The sequence below is a fragment of the Triturus cristatus genome, chromosome 9 (assembly GCF_964204655.1).
Source record: "Triturus cristatus chromosome 9, aTriCri1.1, whole genome shotgun sequence".
Classification (NCBI taxonomy): domain Eukaryota; kingdom Metazoa; phylum Chordata; class Amphibia; order Caudata; family Salamandridae; genus Triturus; species Triturus cristatus.
Genome location: NC_140592.1, coordinates 589,661,324 through 589,684,991, shown reverse-complemented (window position 1 = coordinate 589,684,991; position 23,668 = coordinate 589,661,324). Strand labels below are relative to the sequence as shown.

General features: G+C 44.8%; 1 protein-coding gene and 1 pseudogene across 1 annotated transcript in view; both read right to left on the bottom strand.

Moving 5' to 3' along the window:
* Positions 1-6,875: 6,875 nt before the first annotated feature.
* On the bottom strand, positions 6,876-7,424 carry LOC146798367 (syncollin pseudogene; annotated as a pseudogene).
* Positions 6,876-23,668, bottom strand: part of DHX34 (DExH-box helicase 34) — a 403,223-nt gene continuing 386,430 nt past the window's right edge. The window contains exon 19 of the mRNA XM_085625635.1: positions 6,876-7,538. The gene's annotated coding sequence lies outside the window, so the exon portion shown is untranslated. The remainder of the gene's footprint in view (positions 7,539-23,668) is intronic.

The following is a 23,668-nucleotide window of genomic DNA, read 5'->3' as shown; positions in this document are numbered from 1 at the left end:
GGGAGGCAGATCATTATTGGGCTGGATGTCAGCCGATATCACAAATTTAATGAGGAAGTGGTCGGTCCAACCCATGGGTTTGGGTGGATCGACTTTGGCCTCCGGGATATTGGTAAAAACAAGGTCAAGAAGGTGGCCAGCAGAGTGCGTAGTGGAGTGGATAAGAGGGATCAGCTGTAAGGCTGTAAAGTCTGCCAGGAGGTTGCTAATGATGGGATCCGAGGGGGAATCAAAGTGGAGATGAAAGTCTCCCAAAATAGTAAAGTTGGCGGAGGTCACAACCAGGGTGTGGGCAGCCACTAGGAGTTCCTCCGTGAATTTAGAAGTGGGCCCCGGGGGTCGGTAGATGAAAAGGCCAGAAAGGGAGAAGTGAGGGCTAGTGGTGATTTTGAAGCGGGCGCACTCACATCCCATGATGTCTTCCTTCATAAAAGAGCAGGAGTATAGCGTTCTGTAAATAACAGCTATGCCACCTCCCCTAGAGTCTCTATTGATGGATATCATAGAGAATCCATCCGGCAGCGTTAGATTAGGAATGCTGGTAAGCTCATCCTTCAGCCAGGTTTCGCACAGAAATAGTATGTCTGGGTTCTCATCGGTCAAAAGAGTGTTGACCTCAGGATGGTGCTTTACCAGAGATCTGACATTGAGCTGAAGAATCGTGAGCGGGGTGTGTTTTAATGTACTGGCTTTGTGTCCGGGTAGGCACGGCCTAGGTGTGACAAATGCACAGGACTTACAATGTAGGCCGGTCTGTCCAATGCAGCCCAGTAGCTTATCGCAGCGTTGGCTCGGGTTTAGTGCAAGGAGGCAGTTTTTATCATAGTGGTGTGCCGTTCGAGTGGTTTGAGCAGGGGGACCGGCAAGAGGCGATGTCTTGGCGATGACGGGCGAAGACGGGCTTGCCTTAGGCGCGCCTTCGGCGCGCAAACGGCGCGCCCGCTGCGCCCGTCCGCTGCTCGTCCGGTGAAAACACATGTTTATCAGGGAGTGAGAAGTAGGCGGTGGCGTGGCCTCGAAGTGGGCGTGGCCTCGTCGCACGCCGTCAATGGCGGCAAGATATTTTTCAAATTCTGCGATACCGCAGCAGCGTTAGCTCCGCTGCGCGGTCGAGTCAAGGGTGAAGTCCTGAAAGATGCCAGGGATTGAAGTAAGTGCAGCAGTTAAAAAACACAGTAATTGTGACACACAATGATTTAAAAAGAGCACACACGAACTCCCGGCTTCCGCCTCAGGAGGAAATATGGATCAACAACGTGACTACAGAGTCTGAATCTTTGATTATAAAGACCTTGAAAACAGTCTGTTTTTGTATTAAACACAACAGCACAGAACGGGACACGGCGTAGGTAAAATAGACGGGCGTACCTTTTGACAAATGTGTGACTAAAAAGGACTCCGCCTTTTCTGTGACCATGACGCTGGTATCCCCTATACCTTAGGGTTGTAAAGACAAATCACTTACTAACAGGTAGAAAAATATGGTAGGACCTAAGTAAGGAATCCACCGTGAACCAACCTTATCAATTCTAATAGAATTAGTTTAGGAATTTTTCACCCATAGTGATTCACATTCCCTGATGTATGCCCCAGCCCTTATGGGATAGTAATAGTGGGCAGAAACATGTTGACAAGTTCTTGGGTGTGAGTCATTAAACTCTAGTACCCAACCCATTTCACTTTTAACTTTACCTAGTGTTCCACTAATAAAGGTAGATTTCCCCAGGGACACTAAGGTATTTTTAGAATATTCATCTGGATCCCCTGTTACATGGTGTTGTCCAGTAAGATTTATGCAAGAACTCCCTCATATTTAATCAGTCTTTGAGGAGGTTCGCCCGGGTGGCATTGTCCTACCAGGGTGCAGAGAGGACTCCTATGATGAAGCATGACACTAATAAGTGAGTGAGGTTTCCTCTTCCACTAAGGATGACTTCTCTGAGGACAGGAATCTAAGGATTTAGCCCTACAAAGTTTGCATATGAACCAGAGCCAATAACTTTGGGACTCTGAGTACATGGTTCTATATATCACTGTCACCGTACATTTACATTATGTTAGATGTTTGTATTAATTCTTACGCAGGATTGGAAGGCTTTGTCCTGTAACACCCTTTTGAGGTCTGTCTCAAACCCTTTCGAAGAGCCTCTATTTTCCCTTCCCCTCTCTTTAACAACTTTGTAATAATCTGCAATGAAAAAATGCCTTAAGTATATGCATCAGTTTGATGATAACAAAAACAACGAGAATCACTTTGACAAACTCATGAATGCAACCTACTAGGAGTAAAATTCATACCTTGCATCATTTTATTGCGATTAATTTTGAACCATCATGTATTTAAGAGTCAATTACTCCTTATGATACTTTGCTCTTGTCCAGAAATAGTAATTGGCTCAAGACGCCAAGACCATCTATTGGGTATCAATTGTTGATTATCAGGTTATTTCTCCAGCAATAAATGATAAATCTGGCCTATTATCCATTGATGTACTGTGGAAGACAGGAATTCTATATATTTTATTCAATCCAAATATAATTCATAACTTGGTCTGGTCTTGTAAAAATTTTAACTGCAGGTCCTTAAAAAAGCTGTATCTTTGTATAATAAAATAGGAAAAAAAATACAGAAAATGCAGGAAAAGTACAGCCCTTGTACAACTGCTCCAGATTGTGCAAACTGGTGTGCAACCAAAGTAGAGCTAGTGAATTATGTGATAAACTCAGAAAAGCAGTATCGTACAACTGGGAAGTATACCGGGCGTACCTTGGTGTCTCTAAATGGAATGTGATGCCAGTCCATACCTGTGAAGAGATAAGGAGAGTCTTAAATCTATTTTTTTTAAGTGCGAAGGATCTTGTACGGATTCAGCAGGGGCCATGGGATTTGTGGGAGCCTAACAACTTACTATAGTCTTGTGGAGAAGCTGGACCAGAAACAAATTTCAAGACAAGGCAATGCCCAGCCCCTCTGTGTAATGGTTGTTGAAATAGAGAGATTGATCCACGAGGTTTCCTATATTGCCAGACTATATTGCAGAGTGGATTTTTCATGATAAATAATGCCTCCTAATTATGTAAATATGTTGATTTGATTTTAGTGGTAATGTTGATGCCTAATATGTAACTGATTTGACGAAGTGTTGAGTTGAATTAGGAGGTCGGCAATCTTAGAGAATGTGAGTTTTATCAATGTTTAAAGGGGATCCTAATACTACACTGAATTTCTTTACTTCATTTTCAATACCTGGAAGTGCATGGATAGGATTTGATGCAAGTATTGCTACATCGTTAGCTTAAGCATCAGTTTCCCCACAGGCACCATTCAGTGTCAAACTGAGGATATAGATATTAAGGTGTTGTATATATGCTTCTAAGTACAGGGTAAATAATTGAGGTGAGAGAGGTGAGAGAGGACAACCTAGACATCTACCTCTCAGAACTGAGAAGCTTTGTAAAACTGCACCCATACAAATTACCTTGGCCGTGAGCGCTTCATATAAGGCATGTACCCACTTGATAATTCTAGGCCCAAAGCTGAAATTACTCAGATTATGCCAGAAGAACTGCCAGGAGGCAGTGATGAATGCCTCTTCGTCATTCAGCAGGATCATCCCAACACCATTCCCCTGAGTTGCAGCTATGTCAAATATGGAGACCACTAAGTCTGGATGCACTGCAGTGTCCTTATGGGGAACCAAACCTTGTTGCATTGAGTCCACCCACTGAACAATCCAGGAGGATATCCTGTTAGCTAGAATTTTAGTTAAAATCTATAGTTCTGAATTAATTAGTGAGATCAAACGATATGAGCCACATGGAGCAGGATCTTTTGTCTTTTTTGAAAAAGACAGCAGTATAGTTTTCCTTCCATGAGGGCGGCATCTTGCACTTATGATCAAAACAGTTTAACTGAATTAAGAGAAGCGGGGACAATATTTTGATAAAAGCTTTATAACATCCAATTGGTATACAATCAGGACCGGAGACTTTGCCTAAGGGAAGGTCCTTAATCGCTTTATTCCATGTATTGTTTCCAACCTTGACTGCCGTGTATTTGTAACACTACAAACATAAAAAGCACCTACCTACCGAACAAATTGTAATTTTTATTACCCTTTTCTTGTTAATTCAAGCCATTATCATGCCAACAAATAATAAATTATATGTTAAATTTAACAGGGCCACCCAAAACATTTGAAATAGGTCTTGCCAGGTCCCCAAAGATCCTGAAGATGCCACTGGGTAGAGAGACAAAGACAGATGTAAAGGCAGATAGAAAAGGACAGCAGTTTAGACAGACAAATAGACTAGAAAGAGGTCAAATAGTGAGAAAGTTCACTTTTCTAGGGGCCCTCGGAGCGAGGGGGGTCGTGGGCAATTGCTTACTTTGCACATGCTTTGAAATGTCTGCTCTTGCCGCAATCGACAATAGCAACAACACAACGAGGTTGATTAGTCACCAGCCTCCTCGTGGCCTACATCCCCCTTCCTCCCAATGTTGCTGCCTTTCCAGGGGTCTCCAACCTTTTCTGTAACAAGAGCTATTCAAGTTCAAGGAAGACCAACCCGAGCTACTAATAGTAGAGATGTAAAAGTGAACACCTCAACCAAGAGTGTCAGCAGTGATCACACCGGTGCATTAGGCTGGGTTTTCAGCAGTAATGTAAAAAAGGCTTTGACAATTTGAACTGAAATATGCCATGGACAGTACATACAAACTATAGCTGCAATCCCCCTGGCACCAAGGTATAAATATAAGTAATAAATCTCTCCAACTCAAATAATTGCTTTAAGCACATTGTGAAAATGCAACTATTTTTCCACAGACATCAGCTTATGAGTTGTGAAAATACACTAATTTTTGTCTTGAATATATGGGCTGGACACAGGAGAGCTACACACAGGTAGCTGGAAAGCTACTGGTAGCTCACGAGCTACTCGTTGGAGTCTGACGACACCTGCTATAGGCAGTAGTCTGTGCATAGACAGGCTCAGCTGAGGAATCCACCTGTCGAACTACAACAAACAGTCACCATTTCAAAACAGGATTATTTCACCCCCTACAAAGCTCGGCAGTTACCCAAGTCAGGCATTAATTCTGAATCAATTTCTAGTTTTCTTTTTCATTCTGGAACTTTCTTTTCTGCATTTATAAATGCAAAAGCAAAACTACCAGTCTAAGAATGCAGAGTAAAACACTAAAAGAGCTAATCATGTCTTTCCCTGGAATACTCAAGAGGTCTGTGTAGGTTAGAAACACACACTTATTACATGGACTGATTCACCAGTCGCAGTGCTTTAAATGGGCCGGTACTCACACATACTGAGTATCGGCACTTCTTAGTTTTATCACTCTGAGTACCGGCACTTCTCTACTGCCGAGCAGAGTACCGGTACTCATGGCACGCTGGTGCTGGCAACCTGTCTCTGACAGCCAAGGCACTTCTGTAGACCTGAGCCAAGCCCCTGCTGAACTATTCAGCGTGGGCTCATTTGCATACCGTCGGGGTGTTCACCATCATGCTGTGTTGCAAACACAGAAATCGAGGCGGCCCAGTGACAGCGCAATTAAGACAGCCGTGGGAGGTAACCAGGTTCAAATGGCTTTAATCCCACCTGATTCTTTCATCAGTGTCTGCTTATGTTTTTCTGCTTGCCTGTGATTGTTTTTGTTTGAGCGAAAAACGAGCGAAAGGGGGAGAGAATAGAGACACTCTTGGAAGGTATATTAAAAGAAATGTGGGGAATGCATTGTGTGTGCAGGTCTGCTTGTTTCTTTCTGTGTCAGAATATATATATAGTATTGTGCCAAGCAACAGCAATTAACAGTATTGATGTTGCAGATATTACAAAACAAGGAAATGTTAAAATATCACTACGTTTGGCTTTCGTTTTGTGTAATGAGTAAACAAACCTGCTTTGTTTATTGAAAGACATATCTCATGTGTTTTGGTATATGTGTCCTGCAAGCAGTTTAGAAGTCAGTAAGTATTGGCATGTCTTCCCCAAGCCCCGCCCCAAGACCCGCCACTCACCACATTTAAATGAGTACCAGCACTATTTTCCCCCATTTAAAGCACTGACCAGTTGTACATTAAAAAAAGCAGTCAGCAAAGGGATTCTGTAACCTCATAAGCCTTAATGTCTTTAGCATCAATATGGTAAAGAAACCCCTCAGTGTATTGCAATATTATAATGTGGAGTTGAGGTTACATTCTCCAATATATATATATACAATTCAGAATGGGTCTCCGGTCTGTTCTCTAGAAAGAACGAACTCAGATAAGAGCACCGCTTTAGAAATAGGTTAATTAAATTAACCGTGTATTTGTTCAAACAGATGTAAGATTGAAAATGTAAGATTCGTTTTATTAAGTTATATGTGTAAGATTCGTTTTATTAAGTTATATGTGCTATGAAACAAACTTTGATATGTATTAATGTTTGTCACGCCTGCTGAAGAGGTGATGCTGCTTCCAATTCGCACTTCAGGCACTGGAAAAAAGTTTCAAAGTCTATTATATACATTATGTATTTCAATAAAATGTTGGTTCACTTTTTAATGTATTATTTGTTATGGTTCTTGGAACCTGAAAGAAAATTAATTGAGAATGTGTACAACACAAAAGAACATAGTGTATGTACTCGGAACAAGACATTGCAACCATTGGACAATCTAAAATTGTTTACATATCACATAAGAATACTACCATGTTTTTTTTCTTTTTCTGCAGGTTGAGATGCATCTTTAAAAAGGAAAAAAGGTCTTTTATTTGCAAACAAAGGATCATGGGAGATGGCACTAGGAAACATACCCCAAAACGAGTACAGCACTTATATGAAAACAACATGAGGACTACTGAACAAACATGTTTCATATATATTTTTTTTTATTCGTCACTCTTACTCACATTGTGTGGTAACAACATTGTAAGTAGATATCATTTAAAAGGACCAAATATCCACCATTTAAAACAAGCTGGAAAACAGCTTTTCTTTTGCCCAATATAAGATGGCCGCTCTTAGTTACAGGTGCAGTAGTAGGAGGAGATTTCATTATTCCATGTGTCAAACAGCCCGTTCTTATAGTCTTTCAGTTGGTAGTAGACTCCAGAAGAAAATTTCCTATTTTCTCCTGACTTTGGGAAGTTGCTCCACACCCTGATGTCGCAGCGGGGGCTGACCACCATGGAGGAGATCCTGTCGTTCCATAAGAGTGGCATGAAGGGAACGTCGTCGCCATTCATTGCATCGAGGTACTTGCCCCCACATGATTGCTCGAAGATGTAGTGGCTGTCTTCAAACATTCGGGCGCAGATCTTGTTCCCGCTTTCATCCTTCAGCTCGTTTGGCGCAGGGCACTGGGCAGCCATGACACCGATGAAGATCTGGAGGACCAACAGCTCCAGGAGAAGCCTCATCTTGAACTTCAGAGACAAAGCCTTGAGAAACTGTTCTGTTAATGCTGTTCTATTTGTCACGAGGGTCAGGACTTATATTCCATAAGAAGGATTGCTTCTCACCAATCAGGACACCTGTTCATAAAAAAATGCAAAATGGAAAATTAACCTTGTGGACGTCGAAGGTATTTTTTCCAATGCATATTATTTCTGGGAACCATAAACCTGCAGTTGAGGTGGCAAACAAACAGAACTGAAATAGGCTGACAGAATACCAAAAGGCCCCAGTTCCCTATCGATCCTTTCAAGGTTGCTTTGCGTTGAACCTCGTAAAATCTGTCCAAATACACACAGCCTTTCATAGTATATTATGCTGAAACATCTCTCAGGGGTTAACACTTTTATGGTGGCTTGACTTTTAGGTTTGAAAAGTGCGTCTGGGCGTGAAATAAAAATTCCGTTAGTCTGACTGAAAACTATTTAAATATCACGTACTGCCGCATATGACACAAATAAAGCATGCCTGGGGTTTAACTAAACTGAACAAAACACAATTAGGACATGCTATTCCATAAATCCGGGCTGACCAAACTAAAGTACCATAAAGCCCCACTGCTTGACGTTTCAAGACCTGGTTTCTAACTCCAGAGGCCGTAAACTAACCGAAAAGTATTGGATTAGAAGAAAAGTAAGTATTGTATTGTATTGTATTGTAATTACATTTATATAGTGCTTACTACCCCTGACGAGGCGTCAAAGCACTTTTTCGGCAAGTAGCACGCTACTCCAGAACACAAGCAGGATTAGTGTTGAATTAGTATAGTGAAATATGAAAGTAATTTGAGTGGTGGATAAGTTAGTCGGTTATTTGGATTCAGAATGATAGCGGAGGGATAGAAGAGGGGAAAAGGTTTACATTTATATACCGCTTGTTACCCCTGATGGGGTGTTTTAGTGCTTTTTTTGGCAAGTAGCATGCTAGTCCGGAACCCATAAAGGATTAGTGGTGAATTAGTTTAGTGAAATTTGAGTGGTGCAGAGTTAACTGTTTAAAGTAAAAGTACTGGATCGGAGAGTGAATAAAAAAAATATGCTTCCGTTTTGGTGGCCAACCGGTGTAATCTATTTACACCCATTTACTGCTTGGTTTCCAATGCTAACTTTGTTACATCAAGCGTGCATTTATTGGGGACAAAAAGCCTAAAGCTGGTTTGCCCATTTCCACCCAGGCTTCGGGTTTCTTCATATCTAAGCCGTTTTTACTTTAAGTTCTCGCTCTAGTGCGAATATTAGACAGCAATTTAGACTAGACTTTACCCCAAATCTACACCTTGCCTCTTCAGCTGACCCACTAGCTTTCACATTTTACCGCTCATGGGCCATTATATGGGGTGGTTATAAAACCTGAAACACAATACGGCCTAGCAAAATTTCATTGTCAATGACCACTCCCCAAAAGTCATGGCAAAGTTTACTGTCAGGCCTGATTTCAAGTGTGGCTACGTGCAGTGCTTTAACTCGTATGGGAAAAGTGGGTGTTTGTGGCGGGGAGGGGGTGTCTAAAAACGGCATGTAATTTAGGGCTTGGCTTAAACACATTAACTGCATCTCTCTGATTCCCATAGTGTGCCTCCCAGCCAGTATATGTTGGTGCCTCTCAGCTTTCTGTTATTGCATCTTGATGTACAACACACATTCACAAAAAAATATAAAAACATCTGTAAAATAGTTAACACTCTTATGGAATGTAAGAGGAAGACTAAATAAAAATATATGAAATATAACCAGGAACCACGTGGCTGATACGGACTACCCACACTTTTTCACATTCGTTGTTGACAAATCAATCCCTGTTTGTTTGCCAGTAAAGTTACTGACATGGATAAAGGGCCCGATAGAGGTCCGTTTTCAATTACTGCCCTGTCTGAGACCCGGTAGGAGCCAGCCTGCATTAAGCCATGGCTGCGTATTTCAGACTTCAAAACACAAGTGCAAGAACTACAGCCAATCAATGCGAAGTAAATAAGCATTGGCATAGCCAATAGGTCTTGCTTTTGGGACCTTATAAGTATTTCGTTTTGAAGCACAATATCCTTGGTGCAACAACATCAGCTGTTGCATGGCTAAACCTTGTACCTTATAAGTGTACTTATAAGTTCTCAAAAGCGAGACCTATTGGCAATGACAATGCTTGTTTTAAATGGATTGTCTCTCTGCCGGTTTATGTTATGTAGGCCTGTATAATGCTCTCTTGTAGCCTTAACTGATGGAATGAGCTTTGCATGTGTTGGTTAAACTGTTGCGCTTTCAAACATTTTGATACGTGTGGGATAATGGGCTGCAGATCGCTCAATTAATTTTAAGATATTTTAATTTATATACCATTTTATATTTGTTTTAGGTTGGTGTTCTGCGTTTGCTGTATTAATTTAATTATTTGCTATTAATTGTAGATTTTTATGATATTTGTAATTGCTTATGTCAATGAATTGAATAATGTGCAATATTTCTGTAAGAATGCATTTCTTGGAAATAAAGAGTCTGATCTGATTATACATGTGTGCATTCATATATAGCAAACATATATTCCTGTTCTGCTGAGGCCACCCTCTTCACTGACTATAAAGATGGTTCTATATTTTGAATGAGGCCATACAAATTGCACAGAAAGGTATACTTTGCAAAAGTCTATGAAATTTGTTGCAGCTTCACAAAAGCTTGCAATCTTTGTCACGTCACTATGAAAATCATGAAATTTGGAGAAATATATGTCATCAGCAAGTCCCGTAGTGGTTGCAGGCAGCAAAGAAGGCACATACCAGGCTACGTGCAAGTAGCAGCTTTATAGGCAGGTAACTGAGTTGCATTACGTTAGGAGTCACAAGATGCGTGTGTTTTACGGTGAACATGAAATATAATGACAGCGCAAACTGATTAACTGTATTTTTGCTGCAGAGCATGACATGCACAATCATGACAATTTCCCAAATCGTGGATAGATATCCAATGCCGAAACGGGAGAGGTTCCGAGGAGAGTGAAAGAAGTAAATAAATGAGAGTGGCGGCACAGTGGGGGAATAAAAATGTGAAGGAGACGCGTGAACTAGCCTATGTTCGCATTAAAGTCTGACGAGCGTGGGAGCTAGACGCCATAAAGACGGTGAGATGCGAGTGCGATCTCAACGAAAGATAGGGCTTATGGCCTAATCACAGAGCAGTGCTGGTTAAGGGAATCCCATAGGTAAAGCACAGTGGCTTGCATGGACAGGCTGACGTGCAATGTAACCCCACAAACTCGTCCCAACTGTATGTAGTCCAAACGGAAACCCCAACAGTAGACGGGGCAACTAGTGTGAAAACAGCTAAGCAGGGGTGAAAAAGTTAATATAACTGGACGCTAATTGTAACAAATTAAAGAATTAAATAATTAAATATAAAACTGGCACTGTGCAACAAGTTACCCTATAGTGAAAAAGATCTAAGAGTGCTTAATGGTGTCACGTTATATACAGTGATTATATGCCAAATGCGACGAAAAGAAACACACAACAAGCACCAGAAAATGTCTACCGTCTGAGGCGGCACTGGCTTAGTCGGAAGTGAATTGCTCCTTGAAGAATTCACATCAGATGCTTCCAAAGTTAAGAATAACAATCTAACGAGGAGGGAGGGGGAGGAGGGAGGGGGAGAAGGGAGTGGGGAGAAGGGAGGGGGGTAGTGAGAGCAGACAGCAAGGGGGTGGAGGAAGCTTAATGAGCCATGACAGAAAGGCAGATGGCGGCTGCGGGCGGCTGCGGGCATGCACGCTCACGTGCACTCAAGCTTTAGGCCACCAAAAGCCTCTGGTGGCACTTTTAAAAGCCACTTACTAAATGTCTCGAAGAGACAGCAAGCACTGTCTCAGGTGAGACCTAAAAAGGACAGGGAGCTCGAAAGTGATGGCACAACGTTAGCACATTTTTATTATTTCGGGCCGGACATCAAATCAAGTTTCACAGAATGAAATCATGAAGTATAGGTACAGGCTTTCTGCTGCGGAACTCACAAAGGATAGCGGACTTTTTAAAGAGACAAACACTTCTGACAGAGTTGCCACATTCACATGCCAAAAGACTTCCTGACCACAGAAACAAGTCATCTGCTATTTTCTATCCTTCATGTTCGGCTGAAGGGTTTAACATCGGTATATCATTTTGAAATGGAAACCTATAAAAATATTGCATCCACAATATCGACTACAACTATATTATTAAAGGAAGCGTATATAGAGGATACAGATTACTATTCTTCATTAAATGTAAATACCTTGACGGTATAGTGGTAGTTGAGATTGTGGAGCAATAGATTTGCAGGTCGATATTTCGCCCACAATATTTACAACCCTCCCACATTACCTAGTAATGCACACTGTGACTCCAGCCCATAAATCGTGTGAAGCTAAATAGGGTTATTAATTGCCTCCAGCTAGTAAGTGGTACATTACCCAGTTTATTGGTTTACGGAGAACAGGCTAGCCAAAGAAGCAGGTTAGAATGCAGCCTGTAACTACAAGCGTATGCGTACCGTCTTTTTCACAACACACTACAAGGAAGTGGTGGAGTGACATCTATGTTTCGTGTGGATTATGGTCCAACTATGCTGCAGTTTCCCGATGCTGCAGGGAAGCCTTTTTAGGTCTCGCCTGGCTATCGCGTAAGCGATCGCTCAGCGAGACTTATGTAGGGGCTTCAGAAAATGCTCCCAAAGGCTTCCCAGGCGGATCGGGTGGCGGTTACGCGCACAACCATGCGCATTCCAATTGCCACCAGCTACTTCCTGCGCGTGCGCCGCCTCATGCATTCAGAGAGATTTAGTAAGGGGCACAAGACCTTAGGAATGCGGTTCATGGCCAGTGCATGTGAGGCATTCAAGCACGAAGCTGGCATCTGGCATCGGACTTGAAAGCAGCAGACTGCTTTCGCCAGCGCGCGCTCGGCCTCACTTCCTGCATCCCCTCTTACAACAATTAACTTTCGTTATAACTCACACCCCATTATGCTCGTTCCCTCCCACCCTTCCTTTGATGTCCGCTTTTCTTGTTGTTTACAAACCACGCCACACACTGCTGCACGCCACACACTGCTGCACGCCACACACTGCTGCACACCGCACACTGCTGCACGCCGCACACTACCGCAAGCCACACACTGCTGCGCACACTGCTGCATTACACACTGCTGCACGCCGCACACTGCTGCACGCTGCACACTGCTGCACACCTCACACTGCTACACGAAACACTGCTGCACGCCTCACACTGCTGCACGCCACACACTGCTGCACACCTGACACTGCTGCACGCCGCACACTGCTGCACGCCACACACTGCTGCATGCCACACACTGCTGCACGCCACACACTGCCGCATGCCGCTGCACGCCACACACTGCTGCACGCCACACACTGCTGCACGCCGCACACTGCTGCACGCCGCACACTGCTGCACACTGCTGCCTGCCGCACACTGCTGCACGCCGCACACTGTTGCACGCCGCACACTGCTGCACGCCACACACTGCTGCACGCCGCACAATGCTACACGAAACACTGCTGTACGCCACACACTGCTGCACGACACACACTGCGGCTCGCCACACACTGCTGCACACTGCTGCATTACTCACTGCTGCATGCTGAACGACACTGCTGCACGCAGCACATTGCTGCACGCCGCACACTGCTGCACACCGCTGCACGCCACACAGTGCTGCATGCCGCACAATGCTACACAAAACACTGCTGCACGCCGTACACTGCTGCATGCCACACACTGCTGCATGCCGCACACTGCTGCACGCCGCACACTGCTGCACGCCGCACACTACTGCACGCCACACACTGCTGCACGCCATACACTGCTGCACGCCACACACTGCTGCACGCCGCACACTGCTGCACGCCGCACAATGCTGCATGCCGCACACTGCTGCATGCCGCACACTGCTCCACGCCGCACACTGCTACACGAAACACTGCTGCATGCCACACACTGCTGCACGCCACACACTGCTGCACACCACACACTGCTGCACGCCACACTGCTGCACGCCACACTGCTGCACGCCGCACAATGCTGCACGGCAAACACTGCTGCACGCCGCACACTGCTGCACGCCACACACTGCTGCATTACTCACTGCTGCATGCTGCACGACACTGCTGCACGCAGCACATTGCTGCACGCTGCACACTGCTGCACGCCGCAAACTGATGCATGCCGCACACTGCTGCATGCCACACTGCTGCACACCTCACACTGCTGCACGCCACACTGCTGCACACCTCATACTGCTGCACGCCTCACACTGCTGCACGCCTCACACTGCTGCATGCCGCACACTGCTTCACGCCGCACACTGCTGCACGCCACACACTGCTGCATGCCGCTGCATGCCACACACTGCTGCACGCCGCACACTACTGCACGCCACACACTGCTGCACGCCACAGTGCTGCATGCCTCACACTGCTACACGAAACACTGCTGCACGACACACACTGCACACCTCATACTGCTGCACGCCTCACACTGCTGCACGCCTCACACTGCTGCATGCCGCACACTGCTTCACGCCGCACACTGCTGCACGCCACACACTGCTGCATGCCGCTGCACGCCACACACTGCTGCACGCCGCACACTACTGCATGCCGCACACTGCTGCACGCCACAGTGCTGCATGCCTCACACTGCTACACGAAACACTGCTGCACGACACACACTGCAGCACGCCGCTGCACGCCACACACTGCTGCACGCCGCACACTGCTGCACGCCGCACACTGCTGCATGCCGCTGCACGCCACACACTGCTGCACGCCACACACTGCTGCACGCCACACACAGCTGCACGCAGAACACTGCTGCACGCCGCACACTGCTGCACGCCTCACACTGCTGCACGCCGCACACTGCTGCACGCCGCACACTGCTGCACGCCGCACACTGCTGCACGCCACACTGCTGCACGCCACACACTGCTGCACGCCGCACACTGCTGCATGCCGCACACTGCTGCACGCCGCACACTGCTGCACGCCGCACACTGCTGCACGCCGCACACTGCTGCACACCACACACTGCTGCACGCCACACACTGCTGCACGCCGCACAATGCTACACGAAACACTGCTGCACGCCACACACTGATGCACGACACACACTGCTGCACGCCGCACACTGCTGTACGCCACACAGTGCTGCTTGCCTCACACTGCTACACGAAACACTGCTGCACGCCCCACACTGCTGCACGCCGCACACTGCTGCATGCCACACAATGCTGCACGCCACACACTGCTGCACACCACACTGCTGCACGCCACACACTGCTGCACGTTGCACACTGCTGCATGCCGCACACTACTGCACGCCGCACACTGCTGCACTCCACACACTGCTTTTATGCGAGTTTATGCTAATGACATTGTAAATGACAATGCCTTTTATTTGTTTTAAAACCAAAACATAAATAAAAGGCATTGTAATTTTACAATGCCAACGCTCAAACTCTTATAAATGCGAGACCTATTGCATTGCAAATGCTTGTTAGGTATGTTGTTAGCTGAGACCTTTGATTTAAAACAATATATGTACAGTATACTTATTTTAATGGGTTTTCAGCCAGCTTTTTTCATCTATTGATCTGATGGTGCGTCATTCACATTTTGCTTCCACCCACTACAGCATACAGCATGAGGCCACTGAATATCTTCACTTTGAGTGACTGCATTTTGCTCTTTCACAAGGGGCACATCCACACACAAGCATGGTCTCTGCTGTGCCAACAGTTTTGGTTTTAATTAATTTTTTTAGATGGTGCCTTTGTGTTAGAGTCTGATGTGATACCAGGACGCTTTATACCAGATGTCAGCACAGGCCACATTCCACATTTTATCAGTTGTTGCTAATGCTGTTGTAAATTCCTTTTAGGAATGTCCTTTATTTACCTGACTTTCTCATATAAACAAAGGACACTCCAAAAAGAATTACATAACATAACATGTTGCGTTCATTTAAAACTGTTCTTTATTAAGTTATCAAACCCTTCAATATAATACATTTGAATTCATCAGCAATTCAGATCACGTTTATTCTGGACTCCATTTCACCAATGATTCTTTAATAAACTTTACCCAGTAAGAAAACTAGCCTTTATCTTGTTTAATGTGTAGCACTTGCAACACTTTTTTTAAAAAAAAATCCTTCTTTCCTTTGTTCTTTCCTTCTTTCTTGCTTTATTTCATTTCGATTTCCTTCTTTCTTTCTTTTTTTCTTTCTTTTATTCATTCCTTCTTTCTTTCCTTTTTTCTTACATTTCTTTTTCCTTGCTTTCCTTTTTGCTTTCATTCCTCATTTTTTTATTTGATTTTCTTTCACTATTTTATTACTTCTTTCTTTGTTTGTTTCTTTTTTCTTTCATTCCTTCTTTCCTTCATTCTTGTTTTTTTCCTGTCTTCTTTCGTTTCATGTTTCGTTCTTTGTTGTTTTCATTCCTTCTTTCTTGCTTTCCTTCTTTCTTTCTTGCTCCCTTGCTTTCCCTTCTTCTCTCTGACTTTTCTTTCCCTTCCTTGTTTTCTTCCTCTATTTGTTTTCCTAAATCATTTATTTGTTTTCTTTCTTACTTTCATTTCTTATTTCCATCTTTATTGCTGTCTCTCTATCCTTAATTCTTTATTTGTTACTTTCTTTCCTTCTAGCCTTTCTTTCTTTTCTTATTAATTCCTTTCCTTCCTTTTCTTCTTTCTCTAAGGTAAGAGGCTGGCAGGCACTGGAATAACGATTGGCTTTTTTTAGGCCTGTGTTAGCTAAGACCTTTTGATTTTACTAAAAGTATTTATATGATATAGTTACTTGCATGCATCAAGGAGCAACATGTCATTCCACTTCAGCCACTGGCTGACTTGACTATGAGTTGTGGCATGCTGCTCTTTTACAAGGAGCACATCCACACACAAGGTAGTTACCTTCAGTTCCAATATAATGGCAATGTGTCTTTTTTTGTAGACCAAAAACATTTTTGGCTTTGGTCAATATTTGTATTAGATTGGCAAATGCCTGGCAGCTTTCCAAACAATAACGCTTTGCAAAAGCTATGACAAAACAAAACAACAATTGCCAAAAGGCTGGCGGATGGCACCCGATCTATTGGCTTTGTCAATGCTTGTTTAAAAGTGCAATTATAAGTTGTGCTAGTGAACCACCTGCTGCAATACATGCAACAACTCTGTGAGTAAAAGAGGGAAATAAAATTAAGTCAAGTTTAAGTGTTTCGTGCATCTGAAGAGTACTCTGGAAAATTTGGGAAAGTGAAGCAAGTTGCCAACTCTGGTGGTGCCTGGGTGCTATACCACATACAGGGGAAACAAACATTAACTGGACACTGTGAGATGCTGTGCAGCTAGGGGCGTGTGTGGAACGCACACATGAATCTAGCCTGGGCACTGGAATTAGAACCTGTGAGGGACTGGGCACGTATCACAGTGCCTGTGTTTGCCCTCATTGTCCAGGTCTATACGTATTCACAAAAAACTGTTTGTCTTCCCTGCTCATTTTAGCAACAAGTGGGTGCAGTGTGTCTGTACCTGTGTAGGTTACAGATTTACTTTGGACTACACGCCCAGCTTTTCTTCCGGATATGATGTTGCACAGGAAACTGAACTCTTAATTTTCTATCACATTTTAATCATTGCGTATATTGTAATTGTAATTGTAACTGGGTTTTATATCGCGCCAACTCACCAACAGGTCTCAAAGCGCTACTGACCAAGTACAGAACAAAGATGGAAAGAGGAAGTATGGGTCTCAGGTCTAACAATTGCCTACAGAAGCGGGAATGCGTCTTTGAAGAGTAAGGTCTTCAAAGACTTCCGAAAGCGGAGAAGGTTGGGCTCTCTCCGAAGCACCTCCGGTAGCTTATTCCAACTGATGGGGGCCTGCACTGAGAAGGATCTGCCTCCTTTAGTTGTTAGCTTGAAGCGTGGTTGAGACAGTAAGAAAGATCCAGACGATCGCAAGATACGTTTAGGTTCGTAGAGTTCAAGCCTTTCTTTTATATAAGCTGGCGCCTGTCCGTGGATTGCTTTGTGGCAGATACACATGCTTTTGAACTCCACTCTCTGCACCACGGGCAGCCAATGTAATCGGTGGAGCAGGGGGGAAGCATGGGTCCTCCTCGGCACTCCAAAGATCAGGCGTGCTGCATCGTTTAGAATGACCTGAAGACGGTTGATGGAATTCTTTGGAAGGCCGAGATACAGCGCGTTTCCATAGTCTATTCGAGACACTATTGTGGCTGAGACAATGGTTTGCAGCATTTTCCTCGAGAGCAGGGGGGCGAGTTTACGTAATTGCCTGATCAGGTTAGTACAGCAGCTAACTACAGCGGAGACTTGATTGACCATTGAGAGTTCCTGATCGATTTTCATCCCAAGACTCTTGACATTGGGGCATGGTTTTGGAGTAGGGCCTAGTTCTTGTGGCCAGAACAAATCGCTCCAGGGGGAGACAGAAGTCGAGATGACAAGGACTTCCGTTTTATCCGGATTGATCTTCAACAAGTTAGATGACATCCAGTTCACTGTAAAACGTAGGATGTCTTGAGCCACTGATTGTGCCGATGGTGTATTATCGATACTCAGCAATAGCTGAGTGTCGTCGGCATAGTTAAATACTTTACACTTCATGTTTGCCAGTGACTCTATCAGTGGTTGCAAGTAGAGGTTGAATAAAAGTGGCGAGAGTGCTGACCCCTGTGGGACCCCACAGACTAACATGCCCACCTCTGAGACCTGGTCTGCCAACTGGATCTTCTGTGTCCTTCTTGTTAAGAAGGCTGTGAGCCATTTAAGAGCCTGCCCTCCTATCCCGAACCCAGCCAGTCTGTCCAAGAGCAGTGCATGGCTGACAGTATCGAACGCTGCTGAAAGATCTAATAATATCAGCGCGCTTGGCCTTTTACTGTCAGCCATGCATCTTAGCTCATCCAGTACCGACAGCATTACTAGTTCCGTGCTATGGTGGGCACGGAAACCAGCTTGCCGCTCCTGGAGAAGATGGTGAGATTCCAGGAGGGCTGACAGGGACTTGAGTACGTGCTGTTCCAGTACCTTTGACAGGAATGGCAGCTGGGAAATTGGCCTATAGTTCTTCAGGCTAGTTGGGTCGGCTCCAGGCTTTTTTATCAAAGGTCTGACACATGCCTCTTTGAAGGTAGATGGCAAACATCCAGTGACTAATGAGATGTTTAAAAGGTCTAGGATCTGGTCTTCTAGAAGCGGTATTGCCATCCGAAAGATGTCAGGCGGGCAGGGGTCAGCGGGGGAGCCAGATTTGGTAGACACTACGAGTTTCCTCAGAGTGCTAGAGTCAATGTGGGGAAAACTGGTAAAAGTTGGAGTAGGAGAGTCTGGGAGGGGCGATTGTTCGATATAGGGGACTGGGTTGTTCGTCTTGATGTCGGACAAGATAGTCGCTACCTTTCCCAGGAAATATCCTTGAAAGGTATCGCAATCGATCGTGATATCTGTCTTTTCCTCTTTCTTACTTAACTCTTTCAATATTTGAAAGGTCTCTCTCTGTATGTTTGTGGCGTTATTGATACGCGTCTCGTAATACTCCTTCTTGGCTGATGTAATAAGCTTTTTATATGCTTGGAACGACGTTCGATATGATTCCCTATCGGTAGCCCTTTTAGATTTCCTCCAGCATCTTTCGAGGTAGCGGAGCTTTCTCTTTTGTTCGCGTAGACCTTCAGTAAACCAGGGGGCTCCTTTCTCTACACCTTTTATTTTTTGTGCCTTTTCGGGAGCTAACTCATCAATAGATTGCCTAAGGATGGTTGTTATCAAATTGTACTTGGAGTCTAGATCAGTACTATCAGCAGGGAATATAGAGTTCTGTATGTACTTGGGCATGGTTTTGGTTAGGGTCTCAACATTCACCTTTTTCCATTGGCGCACTTTTTTGGTTTTTAACGGTAGTTTAGCCTGGCAGATGTCTTGCAGTAGGTCATATGAGATAAGGTAGTGGTCTGACCAGAGACAAGGTGAGATGCTGGTAATGACCGCTGTTGGGGTTGAAGACCAAATAAGATCTAGGATATGGCCTTTTATGTGGGTTGGAACTTCCACAAGTTGTGTCAGTCCAAGGGTGGTCATGATGGTCTGTAATTTCTGGGCTGACAGTTCTTGATTACTTTTATCCCAGTGGATGTTAAAATCGCCAGTTACCAAGATGTTTTTATAGCGTGTGCAAAGATCTGATATAATTGGATGGAAGAGATCATTGAACCCAGGAGTACTTTGGGGTGGACAATATACTGTTAAGATAATGAGACAGGAGTTGTTCATGGTAATTTTGATACCCAGTAGATCGACAGTATTTGTGGTCTCGGCTAAGATCTTTGTTACCATAAATTGTTTTTTAAAGATCGTTGCTACCCCGCCACCCCGAGTCCCCTCTGGTCGATTGTGCCAGACCATATCATACCCGCTGGGAAGGGCGGCGATGATATCCGGGGAAGAGGCGTCGCTCAGCCACGTTTCGGTAAGTGTCAGGATATCAATGGTCTCATCCTGTAGCAGGGTAAAGATCTCTAAATGATGTTTCTGCAGTGACCTGGTATTAAGGGTAGCCAGTTTCACAGGACCTAAGAGGCTTTGGTGCTTACAACTAGAGCTGTGTAGGATGTTGAGTTCCTGGAGTATAACACCTACACTAGGGGGTAAGTTATACCTTTCGGAATTCAGTCCTAGGAGGTCCGCTGAGGTATAACAGGAGCGTGTGCCAGAGTCCCTGAGCCCTGTGCCCGAACGTGCGCGGACGAGCGCAGACGGGCAGGACTCTGGCACGACTCCGGCGCAGATCCGGCGCGCCCGCTGATCGCGTCCGCTGCGCGGAGTCATCCCTGCCCGTTTTTATAGTGCTCTCAATGGCGTCCCCAACCCAGCCCAACCCAAGATGGCCGCCAAAAACCGGCGCCCGGTGCTCTCAGCCGAGAGCAGGACCGGCACAGCAGGACAGGTAAGAGTAGACTTCTGGGTGCTGCTGGGCACTGGGGGGTCTCAGCACACCTCTAAGATCAGGTGTGGGGCAAAAACGAGTACAAATACAAACACAATAAAAACGAGTTACAAGCGATTTAAAAACACAGGGACAGACAGGAGACCTCCCGGCTTCCGCCTCAGGAGGGAAAAAGGTGCGTGCAGTGTCAGAATAGGCGATTACCTGCACCAGGCACCTTTTATAGTGCTCTCAATGGCGTCCCCAACCCAGCCCAACCCAAGATGGCCGCCAAAAACCGGCGCCCGGTGCTCTCAGCCGAGAGCAGGACCGGCACAGCAGGACAGGTAAGAGTAGACTTCTGGGTGCTGCTGGGCACTGGGGGGTCTCAGCACACCTCTAAGATCAGGTGTGGGGCAAAAACGAGTACAAATACAAACACAATAAAAACGAGTTACAAGCGATTTAAAAACACAGGGACAGACAGGAGACCTCCCGGCTTCCGCCTCAGGAGGGAAAAAGGTGCGTGCAGTGTCAGAATAGGCGATTACCTGCACCAGGCACCTTTTATAGTGCTCTCAATGGCGTCCCCAACCCAGCCCAACCCAAGATGGCCGCCAAAAACCGGCGCCCGGTGCTCTCAGCCGAGAGCAGGACCGGCACAGCAGGACAGGTAAGAGTAGACTTCTGGGTGCTGCTGGGCACTGGGGGGTCTCAGCACACCTCTAAGATCAGGTGTGGGGCAAAAACGAGTACAAATACAAACACAATAAAAACGAGTTACAAGCGATTTAAAAACACAGGGACAGACAGGAGACCTCCCGGCTTCCGCCTCAGGAGGGAAAAAGTTGCGTGCAGTGTCAGAATAGGCGATTACCTGCACCAGGCACCTTTTATAGTGCTCTCAATGGCGTCCCCAACCCAGCCCAACCCAAGATGGCCGCCAAAAACCGGCGCCCGGTGCTCTCAGCCGAGAGCAGGACCGGCACAGCAGGACAGGTAAGAGTAGACTTCTGGGTGCTGCTGGGCACTGGGGGGTCTCAGCACACCTCTAAGATCAGGTGTGGGGCAAAAACGAGTACAAATACAAACACAATAAAAACAAGTTACAAGCGATTTAAAAACACAGGGACAGACAGGAGACCTCCCGGCTTCCGCCTCAGGAGGGAAAAAGGTGCGTGCAGTGTCAGAATAGAATATACCAAAGCAGCATGCGCAGAGCAGCATGCCGTTGTTTGAGTAGCATTCAGGGGGGAGAGTTACGGAGTGGGTTTCATTGGCTTCTGGTGCAACATTTTTGTTCATCAGTATTAGAAGTGAGAGGCAATGGTGTATATTCGAAATATGGCCTTTTTGGTATTGTTATGTTTTTAAAGAATTCACTTTTCGCAACGTGTAAGGAAAAAGAGGGCGTCACGTTATTATCTCTTTCCTATGTTAAAATGTGAGCCAGCGCATAGAGTTTAAGAAGAGAGTGGTGCGCCATGGAACATTAGTTTCATATCCTGCACAGAGCCACGCTTCTGTGCGTGTGTAAATGTGCGTTTGTTAAGAACTACATACTCGCCGCAATTTGTGAGGAACCAAATGTGCACAAAAACATATTAATAATGAGTGGCTATTTTTCACATCTGTGAGTACATGATTGGAGATTGAGCAGCAGCAGTAGAATGCATTTGATCCACCTTCTGAAGTACAGGATGTAATCCTGGTGGTCAAGTGTCCTTCTACAAAATCTGTTTATGTCAGATGATGGGACAAGATTGTGGCTTTCTGTGGCACCCTAGCACAGGCATAATGGAGGCCAAACTGTAGTATATGTTGGGCTCTTCTCTGTCTGGCCTACCAAGACTTACAGTAGGTGCTATAAAAAGTTATCTGTCTGCATTTCAACCGTTTGCATTTACCTGAGTGTCAGGAGTTGGAGAGGACGACTAGGAATCGGTTTGAAGGGGAACACAACAGGTAGGTCAAAACCAAATTAAGGTCCCATTGGGGTCGTTAGACCTGTTATCCTAGGGTGGTCTTTCCTCAAACTCTTTACCTGTTTACCTCCTCTTTTTGCTGTATCTTTTTGCTGGCATTAGGTCTCTTAGCACTTTACCACTGCTAACCAGTGCTAAAGTGCACATGCTTCTCCCCTAAACTTGGTGACACTGGTGCATACCCAGTTGGCATATTTAGTTTCCTTATAAGTCCCTTGTAAAGTGCTATATCATATACCCAGGTCCTGTAATCTAAATGCTACTAGTGGGCCTTCAGCACTGGTTGTGCCACCCACACAAGTAGTCTTCCAAACCTGTCTCAGGCCTGCTATTGCAAGGCCTGTGTGCAGTTTACTGCCACTTCGAGATGGCATTTAAAATCACTTACCAAGACTGAAACTCCCCTTTCATTAAGCATAAGTCACCCATAAGTAGGCCCTAGGTAGCCCTAAGGGCAGGGTGCTGTGTACCTAAAAGGCAGGACATGCACTTTTAAGTTTTAAAAGTCCTGGTAGTGGCAAACAGCTCAATTCGTTTTTCACTACTGTGAGGCCTACTCCTCTCATAGGCTAGCGTTAGGATTTCCTTGAAACACTTTTAAGCTCTAATTTCGGATTAGAAAGGAGTAGCTGTATCATGTTTCTTATCTTTGAAATGGTAATGATAAATACACTTTACTGGTAAAGTTGGATTTAACATTACTGTTTTAGAAATACCACTTTTAGAAAGTGTTGTAAACAATAGAGGGTTATGGCCCTAATCAGCAAGGCTAGGCCAATTTCTCAATCCTATAACAACTACACAATTGCCAGTACTGATATCCACTATATTAATTATTTTTAACAATCACACGTAACACTCATAGTGACTGAAAAAACAAATTTTTAATTTTTTGTTTTGTAAAAAATTCAATTTTGTCAAAGCTTTAGAAATTAATTTTTGTAATCCAATGATCAATAGAACAATATCACAAAAGACCACTTACCACATAAAACATTACTCAGGACTCACATGTATGATAATACAATGAACATCACATTGCACAAAGAACAATAATCAATTAATACAAGTGCAAGCTCGGGTTCCCTATTTAGTAGAACACAACTAAAGAAACATTTATAGAATTAAAAGAAAGAAAAGAAAAAGAAAGAAACCCAGAAAAGGGGGTTGGAAAAGTGTTTCTAAGAACCCAAAGTCTTGAGATTTCAAGAATACCACAACCCCATACAGGGCACTGT